We start from the raw sequence: 18,725 nt of genomic DNA, 5'->3' as shown, positions 1-18,725 counted from the left end.
CCCGAGAAGGCACGGTATCGGGCGCAGAAACCCTTGGATCTGGTTCATGGGGACATCTGCGGCAATCACCCCGGCAACGCCAGGAAGGCGTCGCTACATCCTGCTGCTCGTCGACGACTACAGCAGGCTCATGTGGGTGCTGCTCCTCACCTCTAAGGACGAGGTGGAGCAAGCCATCGTCAAGCAGCAAGCGACAGCAGAGGTCGAGTGCGGCCACAAGTTACGCGTGCTGCGCATGGACCGTGGCAGTGAGTTCATGTTGGCCACGTTCTACAAGCACTGCGCCGAGAAAGGGGTGCAGCGTCACCTCACAGCCCCTTACTCACCATAGCAGAATGACGTCGTCGAGCGGAGGAACTAGACGGTGCTCGGGATGGCACGATGCATGCTCAAGGCAAAGCAGGGGCCGATCACGTATTGGGGGGAGGCCATACTCACGGCCGTTTTCATCCTCAACCACTCCTTCACAAAGAGCGTCGACGGCAAGACGCCTTACGAGGCGTGGTATGTTAGGAAGCCTGATGTACACTTCCTCCACACCTTTGGCTGCGTCGGGCACGTCAAGATGACGCGCCCACAACTGAAGTAGCTCGACGACAGGAGCACCCCTATGGTGTTCACGGGCTATGAGACGGGCTCTAAAGCGTACAAGATGTATGACCCCGTCTCAAAGCGTGTGCATGTCTCACGCGATGTCATCTTTGACGAAGACGCGCGATGGACTTGGGAGGCGTCGGGGGAGGCCCCGGCAAGCAGCTCCTTCACTGTGGAGTACCCGATGTACTCTACAACCCCCGGAAGCAAGACCCCGGGAAGCCCGGGAGGTGTGGATCAGGGAATCGCAACCCCGAGAACATCGTCCCCGGGTACGGTGTCCCCGGACACCCCGACGTCAAGCAAGGCGTGTCCCGGAAGGCAGTTCGCAACCCCGCCAATAGCAAGGTCGGAGTTGTTCGACGCCGACGACAGCGTTGGCGCCCTCCACGGGTTTTGGCGCATGGGGGATCTCCTCGGCGAGGCTGCGGCAACACCGAAATAGCGCGAGGAAGAGGACGTTGATGACGACGACATCTTGCATCTGATGGCCAGCGAGGAGTCAACCACATTCGTGGAGGCCGAGCAAGAGGATTGCTGGCGCCACGCGATGCTGAACGAGCTGGTGTCGATCAACGACAATGCCACTTGGACACTCACCATGCTGCCTGCTGGGCACCGAGCCATCGGGCTCAAGTGGGTGTTCAAGGTCAACAAGGACGAGCATGGCGCCATTGTCAAGCACAAGGCGCTCCTCATCGCAAAGGGCTACGTGCAGCGTGAGGGAGTGGACTTCGAGGAAGTGTTCGCTCCGGTGGCAAGGCTGGAGTCCGTGCGGCTCATCCTTGCCGTGGCTGCTCACCGCCGGTGGGAGGTACACCACATGGACGTCAAGTCGGCATTTCTCAACGGCGACCTTAACAAGGAGGTGTACGTCTCCCAGCCTCCAGGGTTCGTTGCCAAGAGCCATGAGCAGGGCAAGTACAGGCTACACAAGGCCCTGTACGGTCTCCGGCAAGCCCCAAGGGCGTGGGACACCAAGCTCGATTCAAGCCTCGCATCCCTTGGGTTCTCACGCAGTGCTTCTGAGCACGGCGTGTACTCGTGTGGCACCGCGAACACGCTGCTCATCGTCGGCATCTACGTCGACGACCTGGTCATCGCCGGGGCAGAACACGAAGAGGTTCAACTCTTCAAGGGAGAGATGCATCGTCTCTTCAGCATGAGCGACCTTGGGCTGCTCCGGCACTACCTTGGGCTGGAGGTGAACCAGGAGGGTGGTCGCATCATGATCACGTAGACGGCCTATGCCACCAAGATGCTCGAGCAAGCAGGCATGAAGGACTGCCATGCCGTGCACGCTCCAATGGAGGCACGGCTGAAGCTCAGCAAGGATAGCTCTGAGAAGGCAGTGGATGCTACACTCTACCGCAGCATCATCGGGAGCCTTAGGTACCTTGTGCACACCCGACCGGACATCACGTTCGTTGTCGGGTACCTGAGTAGGTTCATGGAAGCCCCGGCAAGCGATCACCTCGCTGCCATCAAGCACCTGCTCCGGTACATCGCGGGTACGCTCACGCATGGATGCGTATATTGCCGTGGCGATGGCGAGAGTTTGGTCGGATACAGCGACTCCGACCATGCTCCTGACATGGACTCCCGGAAGAGCACCTCGGGCATATTGTTCCTCCTCGGGAATAGTCCCATCAGCTGGCAATCGGTGAGGCAGAAGGTTGTCGCCGCATCTTCGTGCGAGGCGGAGTACATCGCGGCAGCTACATTGGCCTGTCAAGGCATTTGGCTTGCTCGCCTTCTCGGCGAGAGGCTGAATCAGGACACCGCCCCTGCGCTCATCTTCGTCGACAACAAGTTGGCGATTTCCCTCTGTAAGAATCCAATGCTTCATGACCGCAGTAAGCACATCGATCTCCGCTATCACTTCATACGTGACTGCGTCGAGAAAGGCACAGTGATCGTGGAGTTCATCAGGACTGGTGAGCAGAAGGCGGACATCCTTACCAAATACTTGGTCGCGTCCGGTTCCAAGAACTGCGCGACAAAGTCGGCATTATGGACATCAAGCTCCTTCGACAAAGTTGAGGGGGAGATTGTTGAGTCAACCTCAGTCTTTCAGTTGCATGCATGCGGCAGCAACATCAATAGCTTCCTTGGTGTGCAAGGACTAAGTAATTTCCTAGTAGTTGCAAGGAAATTGACTAGAAGTAGACTAGAGCTGTACATGCAACTACGTGGTAGTTTCCTAGTGTAGATAGGAAGGTGTTGTGCACTTACGTCGTGCTTGTCTCGCAAGTGCCATTCCAAGTCCTATAAAAGGACCCTAGTCCCGAAAGTGCCTTTCTGCTCCCGAACTCATTTGAGCTCGGTGAACAGTAAAATCAAAAAAAATCCAATTTTTTTGAGAGAAACATTGACAAAAGTTTTAAGTGCTTGCAAAGATTCATCATGAAATCACATTCCAGTAAGGCATGGCAAAAAAAAAAAATTCAGTAATCCAGAATGCTTTTGAAAGTAGCATTTTGAGAGTGCCGATTTTGTTTTTTTTTTTTTTTGCCACGCCTTCTAGAAATGTGATTTCATGACGAATTTTTGCAAACACTTAAAATTTTTGTCAATATTTCTCCCAAAAAAAAGGATTTTTTTGATTTTTTTATTTAGTTTTGATTTTACTGTTCACCAGAGCTCATTTGAGCTCGGGTGCAGAAACTCTGCGTCTGCGCCCCCCTAGTCCCTCATATGTGAATCAACTCAAGTCATTTTCAGCTTCAGTACAAGGCAGTAGAAGTGAGCTCCACTCTTACTAGTGCGTCTGTGTGTGTGATGCCTTGAGTTCAGGTCCTCCTCTGCTAGTATAGCTAGCTTGCGCTGGCTCTAGGCCGTGTATCCTCTGCCTGGTTGATCCTCGGGGAACTAGCTAGTCCATAGTTTTGGGCTAACAATCTCCACCCCTGATTTTCATGGGGTGAGCCCCGCCTCACTCCTAATCTTCAATAAATAAACTGCCACCCAATTACATTTCGTTGAATCCATAACCCCGAGTCCCTGCGTGTAGCATTATTTTAGATTTCTTTTGATACGGACGTACCTAACACTAAGCATGACCATATAAACATCCGTATTTAAACAAATCTAACTAATTCAGAATGAAGGTACAATACTACATATTGTTTGTTTAGAAAATGTGTCCATGTCATGTGCTACATTCCAACCACACGGGTGTCCAGCGGGAAACACACACTGATGCATGCACACACACATACTCCCTCCGTTCTCAAATACTTGTCTTTTTAGGTATTTTAAATGGACTCAACATATGAATGTATGTAGATATATTTTAAAGTGTAGATTCCCTCATTTTACGCCGTATGTAGTCACTTGTTGAAATCTCTAGAAAGACAAGTATTTAGGAACGAAGGGAGTACACACGTGTGCATAACAAAAAGCGCACACACAAAAACCCGCATGCACAATAGAAACATGTATACGAATACATACCAACAAAGAGAAAATATATTGTTCGGCATGAATGGTGGGTTATCTCAGAAACAAAGAAAAAACCAACTAGGAAATAAAAAAACAAAAACAAATCGAAATGTTAATGCCCACACGTGTGGGCGTTTGCATGTCGCCCACACGCGTGGATCCGCGTCCGTTCGTAAGCGCCATCTTGGCATGTTTCTAGTGCCACGTAGGACTGTCCTGGTGTGTGGGCGTTCACCCGGTCGCCCACACGACCGTTTCACCACACGGGAGGGGCTGGTGTGACGCCACTTTGCACGCACGCACAAGGGCTAGTGTGTGTGGGTATTTGCCATCTCGCCCACACGCCCGTCTCCTCTCTCACACCCAAGCTGCTAGTTGCCATGTGTTTTGCAGTGCATCTGGCAACTGCCCCTAGTGTGCTTTATAAGAAGGTGGCAACTCTCTTTTTTATCCGAGTTGCCATGTGTTTTTTGCAGGGTACATGGCAACTGCCTAGTGTGCACGTAAGCAGATGGCAACTCTCTTTTACCGAGTTGCCATGTGTTTTTGCATGATACATGGCAACTGCCATAACGTGCACGTACATGGCAATTGCCCTAACGCGCACGTAAGCACATGGCAACTCTTCCTTTTACATGGCAACTGCCCTAGCATGCTTGTGAGCACTTGGCAACTCTCTCAACTGCCCATGTATGCTTGTGACCATACATGGCAACTGTAGTTGAGCAACCATGTCAACCGTAGTTCAGCGACATGGCAACCGTAGTTCAGCGACATGGCAGTTAAACGAACATGGACGAGGGTCTGGATCATGGCAACTGCGGGCGCGCGGTGACTTTCACGCGTGGCGTGCGGGACCAGGAGGTACGAGGCCTGACATACGTGCGTGTGGGCGTTATCAACTTCGCCCACACGCACGCGTGTGAGAGGGGTCGGGAGGAAAAAAAGGTGCGTGGGCATTACTTGTTTTGCCCACACGTAGGTGTGTGGGCTGTTCCTCTTATACATCACAAAAAATGTTTGGCCAGACTCCCTAACGCCCACACGTGTGGCACTTATTGGCGTCCAAACAAATAGCAGACAACACACAAAAGAATTAAAAAAAGGTTGATTTAAAAGACAAAATGCATCGCCTGAATAATAGCAAAAGTGAGGAATATACTCCCTCCGATCCATATTACTTGTCACTCAAATGGATGTATCAAGGATTGAAATACGTCTAGATACATCCGTATCTGATTTTTGTAGCTAGAACCTGCAACTTTTCTATTGGTTGCAATTGCGTTTACATAACATTACATCTCGTCCAACTCAACATGAACTCGTGTCCAACACGATGCTACCCGGACTTGATACAAACAGCTAGTATACTAGTTTACTAGACTCTCTTATTTTGGGGCGAAGTTTGACCATTGATTAAACTAATAAAATATAAATTATATGTCATAAAAATTATACCGTACGAAACTTCCTTTGAATGCAAATACAACAATATATTTTTGTAGAATATATTTTATATGTAACTATTAATGGTTAGGGTTTGATTCAAAATACGAGGGGGCCAGTAAACCCTGACAAAAGGAGTACTCCTTTAGGGATTCAATCTAACATGATTAATCTGACTCGACTAGAATTTACATATCACAATTCAGTAGCACATGGTGCAGCTCATAAGACCAATTATTATTTTGTCAGTTGTTTGGCTTAATGACATCTGGACAATGAGAGTTTATGTCGTTACATTGTCAATTTATGTCCCCGCAAAATAATAATAATGGAAAACCGCCATAAAAAATAATTTGTTTTCTGATTTTCTGGTGTGTACATTTTCCCTCCAGTTATAATAAAGTTTGGTGCTTGCATGCTTCTTCCCACCTTAATAGTCCTGGTTAAAATATTGTCCATGTGAACGAATACCCAAAAATATGGTACATACTATCTAAAAATTATTAGATGTACTATCCAACTATTTTCATATATCATATACTATTCATACTTACTTTCTGGTAAGTTAAGTACCGAAAATGCACTTTGGTGGCCGAGCTGCCTGGTGGCCGGTATCACACACGCCTGTCCTTGTCGTGACCAGTGCCACGCTGGTAGGCCTCCACCGTATTTAAGCTGCGGCCGTTTTACAGTTGCCCGTATTTGTACACAGTGACAGCTCATGTAGATCCCCGTCAACCCATGTGCAGGACTTGTTTTCTTTTTATTCGGCAACGATTCATCTACATTCGCAAGAAGCAAAAACTTGCTTTGTATATGAATGTGAGAGGTCAAGCACAAAAGACGCTGGCGGCATATCTGAATTTTTTGCGCCCGTGCAACTGAACGCGTCAAACAACAGAAATACACCATCGATCAACTGAATCAAAAACTGGAGCTCCAGCATTTTTCCACCAGACACAGCTACTCCATACGATTTTTGACAACATCGTCATTACACGTTCAGCGTAGCACAGGAATGTATGTGCGAAAATGGATACCAGCGATATGAGTATATGACACAAAAACCACCACAGATATATGCCATGTTCTTTTCAAAAGACAAACTTCTGACTTTTTGAGTCTGCAGTCCGAATATCAACTTAAAACACACTAAATCAATCATTGAAGTCCACTTTTGTGGGGTTGGTGCATATGTTCTTCCTGTGCCCTCTCAAGCTGCATCTGGAGCAGCAAGCGCCTTTGGAAGATCACCCCGCTGAGGACATGCAGTGCTCTTGTGAACGCTGCATATAGAACAAAACCTAGTCCTTTTAGCTGGCTATTCATACGGTGCTTTGTTGCAGCTTGGGTAGGCCGCTCTGCTGGCCTCTTCTTTGACAGTGGCGCGAAACTATCTGAACATTGTGAGGCACTCTGTGCCCGAATTGCTGGACTAAAATGTTGTTTATGCCCAATGCCAGATCCTGCAGAATCAGTTGCCACTTCTCTGTCGGATAGCCCCATACCATCGCGTATAGCCGCCACAGGTTCAGTACTATTTTTCACATTTCTCAGTTGCTCCATAGCAAGAGTATATGCGTTCTCATTGATGTCACCTAGTCAGATAATTTCGAGACACAACAGATGCAGATTGTTATGTCGCCGCGAGTTCTTAAGAGGACCTTGGTTCCTCTAGTAGCGCAGAAACTCTGGTGGGAGTATTATCCCTCGCATCACTGGTCCAACATTTCAGCACATGTTTTGCCGAAACATCTTGCAGCCCAAGCTGGATCATTACCTACAGAGAACAAAAAATGCATCTCAGATGAACAATTTTTTGCGCCGGCGAACAGTACCTATAAGAATTTGATCGACAAACATAGAAAGCAGAAAAAAGGATACCTTTAGTGGATGGATGCACAACATCCCAAAACGATTGAACATCTCGCACCCACACTTGAACTCATCAGCAAGATCCTTCACCTGAAGAAGGAACTCATTTTTACACCACTTCTCTTACAAATCCTTCTTTACTTGCGAAGAGGTACAACTTCAATCAGAACATACGATCCAACTTCATACAACATCTCTCCAAAATTTTCAAACATAGTCCTTGTGTAAATCAAAACATACGATCCAACTTCACAGAACCTCAATGATTGATTTAGTGTTTTTCTAACTCAAAACCTCCATTAGAACTGAACAACACTGCGTTGCACTGGAATTTGGAGCATATCATCAGTAGATGTCTTAATTGTTTTGATATTGGAGAGAACTGGATTACGATAAGAGAAATCCACACATTTAGCATAAAAGATAGGCATTCTTACCAGTTTTGCCCACTTGTCAGCTTTGTCGATAAGAGAAATCCACATTCTTACACGTTTTGTCGACGGGCAATCTAAAAACACATGCCACAAGCACACACAAACTAACCCAATCTTGGATAACTCAGTAAAAAGGATGAACAAGCCCAAGCTAGCATTACACGTTCAGACAGTGCGTTTTCTGATTAGTTGTGAATTTATTACCGTCTACCATCCCCAATTCGCCACTTCTTGTGTTGATGTACTAAGAATTTGGTTAGTCCAGCACGAGCCCTTTGAGTTGGAGACGAGCACACGTTCTGCATCTCCATCTTCTCTGGCAGCTGCATCGCTGGTATCTTCAGGAGTCATGTCGGTTGAGTTGGCAACCACATCACTAGCACAGTTATACGATCCAATGTCCTCTTCCACTAAGCTGAAGTAGATAACAGAAAGATCATGTAGTGAGATTCAACAACCAGGGGAAGTCGAGGTAGACAAAAAATTAGGAAGAAATCCGGCAGGAATTATCTGCTAAACACCAAACTGGTTCCAAGCATTAGAACAACAACATAAAGTGCAAGATCTAGCATTATTTTACCCTGATTTGGCTTCCTCGAAGAATTCCAGGCCATCCATGGCCAATCTTCGCCCCGTCCAGCCACCGCGAGAAGGGTATGAGTGGTCTAACCAGCCGGAAAAAATCCGAGCACCGCGTGGAAGTAAAATATAAAGCTATCTGCAGCACCACATGGGCCCACCAAACCCACCCTACCGCCAGCTACTACATGTGCGAGTTTCAAAACAGCCCAATAGGTGCATAATGGGCATGCAACGATGCATACCAGAGGCCCATGTACAATGACAGCACCGCAGCCCACGGCACCGCTGTATTGCAACTAATACCGACCGTATACGACCTGATAACGAACGAGCACACATCGCAATGCCTATACTTCACGGCACAGATTTCGTCCTGCAGGTAGCTCGGCCTCCAAAACGTCTCTTACGTTAAGTACTATCAATATAATTCTAAAGTAAATAAGATTTGCAGGGACATTTGTGTACTTATTATTATTATTAAAAAAATACTCAAATAAATGTGAGGTATTTATGTACGTGACTTTAGATTTTGGACATGGGCTTCACACTAACTAGCTTAATATATGTACACTGTATAGACATCGATGAGTGCAAGCATGCAGAATTCCAAATCAATAGGTGCTATGGTCAATGTACCAACACGGATGGTGCATTTCAGTGTCGGTGTCCACAAGGAACCCATGGCGACCCCTACATGCCCGGTGGTTGCTTTAGTCTCCTCACAGGTAAGCACCTTTTCTTTCTTCCACATTTACCTTTTGAGAAGACAACTCAAGTAGTATATTAAAGATCTCAGATCCTTGGTCAACTATAAATGAAATTAGTTATAATATATGTTGCACATGATCAATTGTAAAACTGCATAAGTTGCACATTAGAGACATAAAAATAATACTCAAATTTAGAAACAAATGTGCCACTGCCAAATAGTTGTTAATCAACATACAAAGCTAAACTAGATTTAATAAAATGTCAACCAACTTCGCCAAGGTTGACCTTTTGGACTAATAAACCCATATCAATAACTATGATGTGCTTGGCAATGACTTTGTAATCTCCCATCAATCAAATTCATATGTAGTTGGTAAGTATGAAAATATAATACTAAATATACCTAAACAGAAGAAAAAACTAATCAAGATAAATAAAAAATCTTGCTCTTCTTAACCAAGATAAAACAATCTTAATATGAGTGCAAATATATGATGGTAATAAAGTGGTATAATTTTAGTATATGAAACAATGATACAAAAATTATACAGCTCGTAAGTGTACATTTATAATCTTATTCTTGTTTTGTAGAGAAAAATAATTATAAGGTCAATAAATAATACATATTCTAAAGATATGTTGATTCTTAATGATAAGTTTTAGGAAATGTGCAAACTTAAAATTACAGGCTATATAAATAAAACATTGATCATGCTGGATGGGCACAAAAATAAATAATTATTGAAAAAATAGTATGTATCACAATAGTTGCAAAAGATTTAGATACACAAAGTTATATATATGATATGTAGTTGGAAGGATCTAGAATTGTAAACTTATAACCTCATTTTTAGCATAGCATGGGAAACCACTCAAAAACAAAATAAAAGAAAATCAAAGCATCTACGATTGTTTGCTAAGCTTAGTGTGCATATAGAATTAAAAAGGATCAATGAGACCATTCAGGATAAACTAAAAACCATTGACAAGAATAATTCCTAAAAAAAACACGGATTTTGGATTGGACCATCTAAGCTACTGGACTAGAATATATCAAATTTTTAGCTGGACAAGCAATTCCAAATATATTTATCAATTGATCATGGCATAATTTATATTGAATATATTTACACTATGATACACCCGCATCACAAATGTGAGTCAATTAGGATACCGAGACATGTAGTCTCCACTATCCATGGTTAGAATTTTACAGCCAAGTTCTATTGGAATATATGTCGACAACAAATCAATAATGCAATACAAAAGTATATATGCACTGGTAAAGAACACACCACCAGTACAGAAAAAAAAGAACACGTCACCACTCATGAAAAGCCAACTTCACCACTATACAAAATTAATTTTTGAAAAAATAAAATTTGGCCATTTAAAGAATTTTTTCTGGGCTTCCGGGCTGGGTTTGGGCAGAAAAGTCGAGCCCGAGCCTGTCTCGGATGCCAGGCTACCCTTGATCAGGTTTATGTCAAAAGCCCATAACATTGTCGGTGGAGACCCGTCAATAAGTTTTTGTCAATGGTGACTAATGGGTCAGGATTCCTGTCTGTACCATGGTATTAGCGCTAGCAGATCATGCATCAGTAATGACACTTGTAAGGCAGTTGATGTAATTACCACTATTGACAGGTTGTCGTGATCTGTACCCATCGGTGGTGACTCGTGTCCTAGTTCCATAATCCATAATTTACCCCCCCCCCCCCCCGTGCTCTGTCTCTGCATTGATATGGACAAATTACCCCAATGTGTTACTATGTTCCATTTGATGTCTGACCCAGTTGTCAAACTTGTGTTCCAATTTCTCATTCCGCTTGTCCTTACATTTGATCCCTTGTACAGAAGTTGAAGTATACATCAACTGAAACATGTTTTTTTATTGTTGTAGTGCTGCATAGTATCTGATATTTTGGATGTTATTTGGGAATCAAAAAAATATGTAGACGTATCACTCAAAATGATCCTAATGAGTATCCATGGTTGATGTGCAAATCAGATCAAAAAAGTGAACACACAAAACTAGTTCCATTAAGAAATGGAAAACTGGTATGCTACTAAGTAGAGAAGGAATTACATGGGAATGTAGGGCATATGTTTGTAGTCCTTGTCCCTATAAAGTTTAAAGAATTTCACGATATAGCTTTTTAAGCTCTCGCTATCACCATGTTGGTCCCGGGCAATCACCTGGTTCATGAAATAATTTTCTATGTTGTGTGAATGTTAGTAAAATTATCAAGCTTCAGGATGAGACAACTTGCATCCAACAATAAAGAGGGACTATATAAATAAAATAGAAGTTCGGTCTGCAAACAGTAATCACTGCTGGCCCATCATGTAGTATATATCTCCAGTTTTCTTTCTTTTCGTTATGGTATTGATTTACATGTGTTCATGCATTATTCTTCCTATAAAATGATTTGTATAGATATACGTGCCCACTACATAAAAGGAAAATATTGATATGATTTAAGTATAGGATGTATTTTTATTTAATATCTATACCTTTGTTTTCTTCTTGTTTTTTGTAGCTAGAGTACATGCATATACTCTGATTGAGATGCTTGCATGCTACTTATATATGTTAGATCAAATTAAAAACTATGGTTAATTAATGTTTGCATAGAAACTTAGGGATGAAATTGTGATGTAGAGTGAAGAGAAAATCCCACCTCGGAGTTCAATCACGGGCTGAAGCCTTTATTTATTTATTTTTCTTTCCACATGGGATTAATGCTTTTGTATTAGCCTTGTCCTTCTTGTTTTTCCACTCTGTACAGGTAGAATACTTTTGAAATTTTAAAATACATAGAGTAGGGAAACATATTGTCATTCCTCAAAAACTAATGCAGGCAAAGCATATGCACCTGCAGATAGCTGTAGCAGGTTATGTGGCAACATGAGTGTGCCATACCCATTCGGCATTGGCTCGCACAAGTGCTATCTGCCAGGGTTCAACCTCACCTGTGACACAAGCTACAACCCCGCACGACTGATGCTCAGCACTCTTCAAGTTGTTGACATCTCCCTCCACAATAGCACCGTGCGAGTCATCAACAGCAACCGAGTGCATGGCATCTATGGCGGGGTAGCCAGTGTTAATGTTATCAATTTTGGGATTAGCCATGGAGACAATGTGCCCTACACGTTATCAACTCGCAATGAGCTTATCGTCATTGGCTGCAGGGTGCAGGCAGGGTTGTCCAGTGCTGGCAATAACCGGGTCATCCTTAGTAGTTGCTCCTTCTTCTGCTCCTCAAACAAGAGTAGAGCCTATGATGCAAGGTCATCTCCCAATATCGATGACAACGGTGAGTACTGCTTCGGCAATGGATGCTGCCAGGCCCAGATCACCATGTCTAGGGACGGCATGCCTAGTGAATTCTGGATTGATTGAATGGACCCCAATAGCGTATGGGATGAGGCATTGCCGCATTCATACGCACTCATTGCAGAGCAAGGGTGGTTCAACAAGCATTGGGTCTACTCCCAGCTGTCACGGTCACTGTCAACAAAATATCTTGCTCCTAGGTTGGAGGTTCAAATTGTTCTAGACTTGGAAATATTGCAGTTGCAACCTATTAACTCACATGCACCAGCCAATGTGAGTTGGCATCACCAGTATGCCATGTGTCCCGGCATCTGTAGGAGCAAGAATAGCCTCTGCAAACCAAGGATCAGAGGTTATTCATGCCATTGTAGTGACGGTTACGACGGCAACCCTTACACCGCGGATGGATGTAAAGGTTAGCATGGAAGCATCTCGCACACATACGCGAGCTTAATTTGCATTATTGCTTATCTATACTATTATATATTCTAATTTTATACTCCCTCCCTTTTTTCTTGTCTCCTCTAGGCAGTCGCCGCAAACAGTTTAAAGGTGAGAAACACTGCAACGTTTTTGCTATATGTACTATGGTCCATGTAGAACAATAACATGTAACTATATTGTGTATACTTTCAGGTACGAGCGCCGTTGTAGGAGTTGTTGTTGCTGCAGCTGGAGTCGTACTTCTGTTTCTGCTTGGGTTGTTGATTATGAAGAAAATAAAATACGAGAGGGCTAAAATGTTAAAGCGCAAGTTCTTCAAACAAAATCACGGACAATTATTGCAATAGTTTGTATCCCAAAGTGCTGGTATTGCAGAAAGGATGATCATAACCTTGGAAGAGCTAGAGAAGGCAACACATTGTTTTGATAATGATCTCGTCATTGGAGGTGGGGGACATGGTATTGTTTACAAAGGGATTTTATCGAACCAACATATTGTAGCCATCAAGAAACCCAAAAACATGGTGCGGATGGAGATCAATGAGTTTATCAATGAGGTAGCTATCCTATCACAAATCAACCATAGAAATGTTGTTAAACTATATGGTTGTTGCCTTGAAACTGAAGTCCCAATGTTGGTCTATGAGTTCATATCTAATGGAACCCTTTACGAGCATATTCATGTAGAAGGACCAAAATCATTGTCTTGGGATAACAGGTTGCGGATAGCCATTGAGGCAGCAAAATCCCTAGCATATCTTCACTCGGCTGCTTCAATCCCTATAATCGATAGGGATGTCAAGAGTGCTAACATATTGTTGGATGATACTCTGACGGCAAAGGTAGCAGATTTTGGAGCTTCAAAGTACATTCCGATGGATATATCTGGGGTTACCACAAGGGCACAAGGTACGAGAGGATATTGGGATCCTATGTACTTTTACATAGGCCGATTAACTGAGAAAAGTGATGTTTGCAACTTTGGAGTCGTCCTTGTGGAACTGCTAACCCAGGCTGCCGACCTGGAACCTATCCCCTGATCGAAGAAGAAGAAGAAGAAGAAGAACTCCGAAACAAGTAACATCGCTCTCGCGTCATGATCATCGCATAACCTTTACCTACAACTGTTGTTGTAGTAATCTGTGATCCAGGAGGACTCAGTAATCCCATTACCATGGGTATCAAGACTAGGAAAGCTTAATGGGTAAGGAAAGGATAAGTGGTGAGGTTGCAGCAGCGACTAAGCATATATGGTGGCTAACATACGCAAATAAGAGCGAGAAGAGAAGCAATGCAACGGTCGAGAAGCTAGAAGTGATCAAGAAGTGATCCTGAAAGTACTTATGTTCATACATAACCCAAATCGTGTTCACCTCTCGGACTCCGCCGAGAAGAGACCATCACGGCTACACACGCGGTTGATGCATTTTAATTTGAATCTGGTGTCAAGTTCTCTACAACCGAACAATAACAAATTCCCATCTGCCACATAACTGCGGGCATGGCTTTCGAAAGTTTATACCCTGCAGGGGTGTCCCAACTTAGCCCATTATAAGCTCTCACAACCAACGAAGGATATTCCTTCTCCCGGGAAGACCCGATCAGTCTCGAAATCCTGGTTACAAGACATTTCGACAATGGTAAAACAAGACCAGCAAGACCACCCGACTGTGCCGACAAATCCCGATAGGAGCTGCACATATCTCGTTCTCAGGGCACAACGGATGAGCAATCCGTACAACTAAAACCAGACCTCAAGTTTCCCTGAGGGGGCACCGCAAAGGGCTCTAGTTTGGACCAACACTCAGAGGAGCACTGACCCGGGGGTTTAAAATAAAGATGACCCTCGAGTTTGCAACCCCAAGGGAAAGTTATAGGTTGTTAGGCAAATGTAAAACCAAAGTTGGGCCTTGCTGGAGGAGTTTTATTCAAAGCGAACTGTCAAGGGTCCCCATACACCCGGCCGCGTAAGGAACGCAAAATCAAGGAACATAACACCGGTATGATGGAAACTAAGGCGGCGAGAGTGGAACAAAACACCAGGCATAAGTCCGAGCCTTCCACCCTTTACCAAGTATATAGATGCATTAAATAAAAAGAGATATTGTGATATCCCAACATAATCCTGTCCATCATGGAGCAATCTTGGACTTCACCTACAACTAACAACGCTATAAGAGGGGCTGAGCAAAGCGGTAACATAGCCAAGCAACAGTTTGCTAGGAAGGGTGGAAAATGTTAGAGGACGACATGGCAATTTGGGAGGCTTGATAAACAAGTGATAGGTAACGCAGCATAGCGATAGAACGAAGCAACTAGCATAGCAATGATAGTACTGAGGCCTGAAATCCCGCAAGGAAGAAGAACGAGTCCATGAAGAAGACGAACGGGCGAAGATGAACCAAGCTTAGACGAACGAATCCTCACGATTGCAACAAAACAAGAACTATCGAGAAGAAGCACAACCGGAAAGGAGCAAACCACACGGTAAACACACAACACATAAACATGACAAGATGCTCAACCGAGCATGATGCATGACAAAGGCTATATGATGCTACTCATGGTAAGAGATGATGCATACAAGAGCAACACATCAAAGCAAGTTTAAATGAGGCCGGAAACAACATATAACAAACCCGGTAAGTCCTCATATGCAAATTTCGAAATTGGTTCAGATCTGAATAAACCTTATGTTCAAGTTATTAAACAGCAAGTTAAAATGCACCAAGATGATCTACACGAAATTTTAGTCAAGGTACATATAAGAAACAATTCCTTATTTAACACTATCTTAAATTTTGTTTCCTTATTAACACTGAAAAACTCTTTTTTCCCTATCTGACAACGAGTCTAAAATTTTATGCCCTTTATAACACTTTCGTCCATTTTAAGCCTAAATGGTACTTGAAAAGACTCTTTTGCCCCTCATATGATATATGTGTGTGAGGCAGTAGCATACGCACAACATTAGTGGGGCAATAGCGCACACACACATCGGCAGTAGCAAACACGCAACAGCACATACGCACACGCCAAGATGAGTGAAGATCAGTGATTTCCTTGCATTTAGGTGACTTATGTGGCTCTTGAGTTTGCAGTGGACAATGGTACTGCCGGGGGTGGCGACGCCGGGCTGACTCCAAGAACGCGGCGAGGAGCACTGCCGTAGCAACCTGAGATCGTATCGCCGTATCTTTGGCAACTACCGCTGTGTCTTTGGAAACTACCGCAGTGGATACGTGTGCCAGTGCTAGACAGGCAACCATTGTGCAAATGTCTTCTGGCTGAGGTCTCCGGGTGAAAACCTAAGATCTGGCGGAGCTAGATCGGATGACGGCGGTGTTCTCGATACCACTTCCTTCTTGGAGGCGTCATCTTGGAGGCCTCGACGATGGATTTCGATGGTGTGCACGGTTGCTGGCGGATCTTGGGTTTGTGTTGGTGCCGGTTGGTTTCTGTTTTCTTTCTTTTCTTTCCACACTAGCCCTGTTGCGGTGCTTTCCTCCTTTGGAGGTGTTCTTGTTACTCCTCTTCTGATCAATGAATTTGGTAGTCCTTCTGCCAACGTTCAAAAAAAACTACAAGTAGCGATTCACCAAAGGTTTCAAACTCGGGTTGATGTTAGACAACAGTATGAACCCACGTGCTTTCAGTTATTAACTCATCAGCCATGTGCATATGCTTCCTTTAGAAAAATCGGTATAATTTCTTTTTAGAAAGGAGATCTAAAGAATACTCAGAGTGATAAAACATCAGGTTTGTTGAGTACTGCTACATCGGACGGCTCACCAACCTCATCGATTTTTTTATTTTATTTTTTTGCGGGTGAACCTCATCGATGTTTCTCACCAGGAAGTAACCACGTTTTCTTATCCTTTCGAGGATGGTATGGGAAAAAAGTATCCACGTTTTCTATGAGGAAACGACACACGACAGACACACCTGACATTTCACCGCCCCTAGAGTATCTACAACCGGACTTGCCAAATCCGGCATCCTATATGTCCACGGACGCGCCTGGCCGATTCCACGGACATTGACCGGGCAATGCTCAAATCTCTACAACCATGTACCTGATATCCATACGATATCATATATTCATACTAAAGCAGGCGACATGAAACTAAACTAGGTAGATTATCAAACATACATAGAAATGCGATAGCAAACGGACATAGACAACAAATGGACATAGAAATGTACATAGGCCACGTAACTGATCACCGAAAGTGCACCACGATACAGCATACAACAAACGGACGAGCTTTAGACTAAGATTACTAATAACGAAAATAAACACGGAGAGAGAATTGAGCTTCACCACTACCTCATAGGCCCTTTGCCCTTTCGGTCTCTGGCGCTGGTGTAGGCGTTCGGGTAAGCGTCAGCGACACGACGTGGGTTGTGAGAGCCATCGGTGATGTCGGACAAGGAGGAGTCGATGTAGTACTCCATTCTCCGGACAGCACGGTCCTACTGCTTTTTTAGCTTCGCCGCCTAGAGAAACTCCCGCGTGGACTGCTCCAGCCCTAATTGGAGCGCCTTCGCACTTTTCTGACGGAGCTGGCGGGCATCCTTCTCCACCATTGTAAGTGAGCAGCAGTAGTCCCTCGCGAGGAGCCGCTCCATCTCATAGGGCACCGTCGGCATCCCGTGGCAACGGCGGGAGAACTGTGCGATCGCTTCCGCCGGCGCCGTCCTCTCCATTGTCCGCTGCATTTCATGGCGCAGGCGGAGCGGGCACTAACACCCACCATTGCCCTTGAGGAGCAACGGCCAAAGAGTTAGGAGGGCAGCGGCGCCGAGTGGGTGCACCGCGCGGAGCTCTACACGGTGCGGGACGGGCCTGCTCCGGCATCGGCATTGCGGCAGTATGCGACATGGGATGTAGCAGAGACGGAGCTGCCACTCGTGTCCACCCGCGAGCGTTGTTGCGCGATGTTGAAGGCCAGCTCGTCTTCGTTGCCCACCGCATCGTGGAGGAAGGCGTCCCAATTGTCGCCGGATCCGTCGCCTCCACCTCAGTGGAAGCTGGACATCGTGGACGCGGGGGGGGGGGGGATCAGATTTCGAAAAGGCAGGAGAAGAGACGAAGAGCGGAGTGAAGCGAAGTAATCTAGGGTTTGCTCTCGGGTGGGGTTTTTGTGGGGACGGAGTGGGGTTGTGATGGGTCATCGTGGGTCGGGTTGATGTGGCGGACATGCCCGGGCCTTTCAATATACGTCGTATATTTGGGCTGGATATGAGGGTTGGCGGACAGCCCAGGTGTTTGGGGGCAGTTTGAGACACCCGGCTGGGTTGATATTTATTTTTTACCAGCCAATGAGCGGAACATTTGCCAGGGCGTTTGAGACAGATTTGAGATAACCCAGTTGTAGATACTCTTACCCATGACTAGCAACCTAACTAGTGTAGGTTATAAGTAAAAAGGGAATTGGATCGATTTCACACAATATAGTGCATGTTTTGTTTTTCAAAACTCAAACATGTCTATGCCGGACCAAATTTATAAAAAAATTATCAACTTCTAAATACTAATTATAATGAAAGTATAAAAATACACTTCCCGATGAATTAAATGATATAATTTTGTATTGTGGATGTTGATATTTTTAAACTTGCACTAGTAGAAAATGGGCCATTAGTCCCAGTTCGTAAGGCCCATCTGTCCCGGCTTTAGATCCGGGACTAAAGGGTCGTCACTAAAGCCCTTGGCCTTTAGTCCCGGTTCTTACATGAACCGGGACAGATGGACCTCCACGTGGCCGCTGCGGAGAGCCCAGGCAGGAGGACCTTTGGTCCCGTTGGTGGCACCAACCAGGACCAAAAGGCATCCACGCGTCAGCAGC

General features: G+C 45.0%; 1 pseudogene; it reads left to right on the top strand.

Moving 5' to 3' along the window:
* Positions 1 to 8,910: 8,910 nt before the first annotated feature.
* Positions 8,911 to 16,013, top strand: LOC123115004 (wall-associated receptor kinase 3-like; annotated as a pseudogene).
* The last annotated feature ends 2,712 nt before the right edge of the window (positions 16,014 to 18,725 follow it).

Source organism: Triticum aestivum, chromosome 5B, assembly GCF_018294505.1.
Source record: "Triticum aestivum cultivar Chinese Spring chromosome 5B, IWGSC CS RefSeq v2.1, whole genome shotgun sequence".
In the NCBI taxonomy this organism is placed as follows: domain Eukaryota; kingdom Viridiplantae; phylum Streptophyta; class Magnoliopsida; order Poales; family Poaceae; genus Triticum; species Triticum aestivum.
The sequence above is the reverse complement of the archived record's forward strand: the minus strand, read 5'-3'. Positions and strand labels throughout refer to the sequence as shown.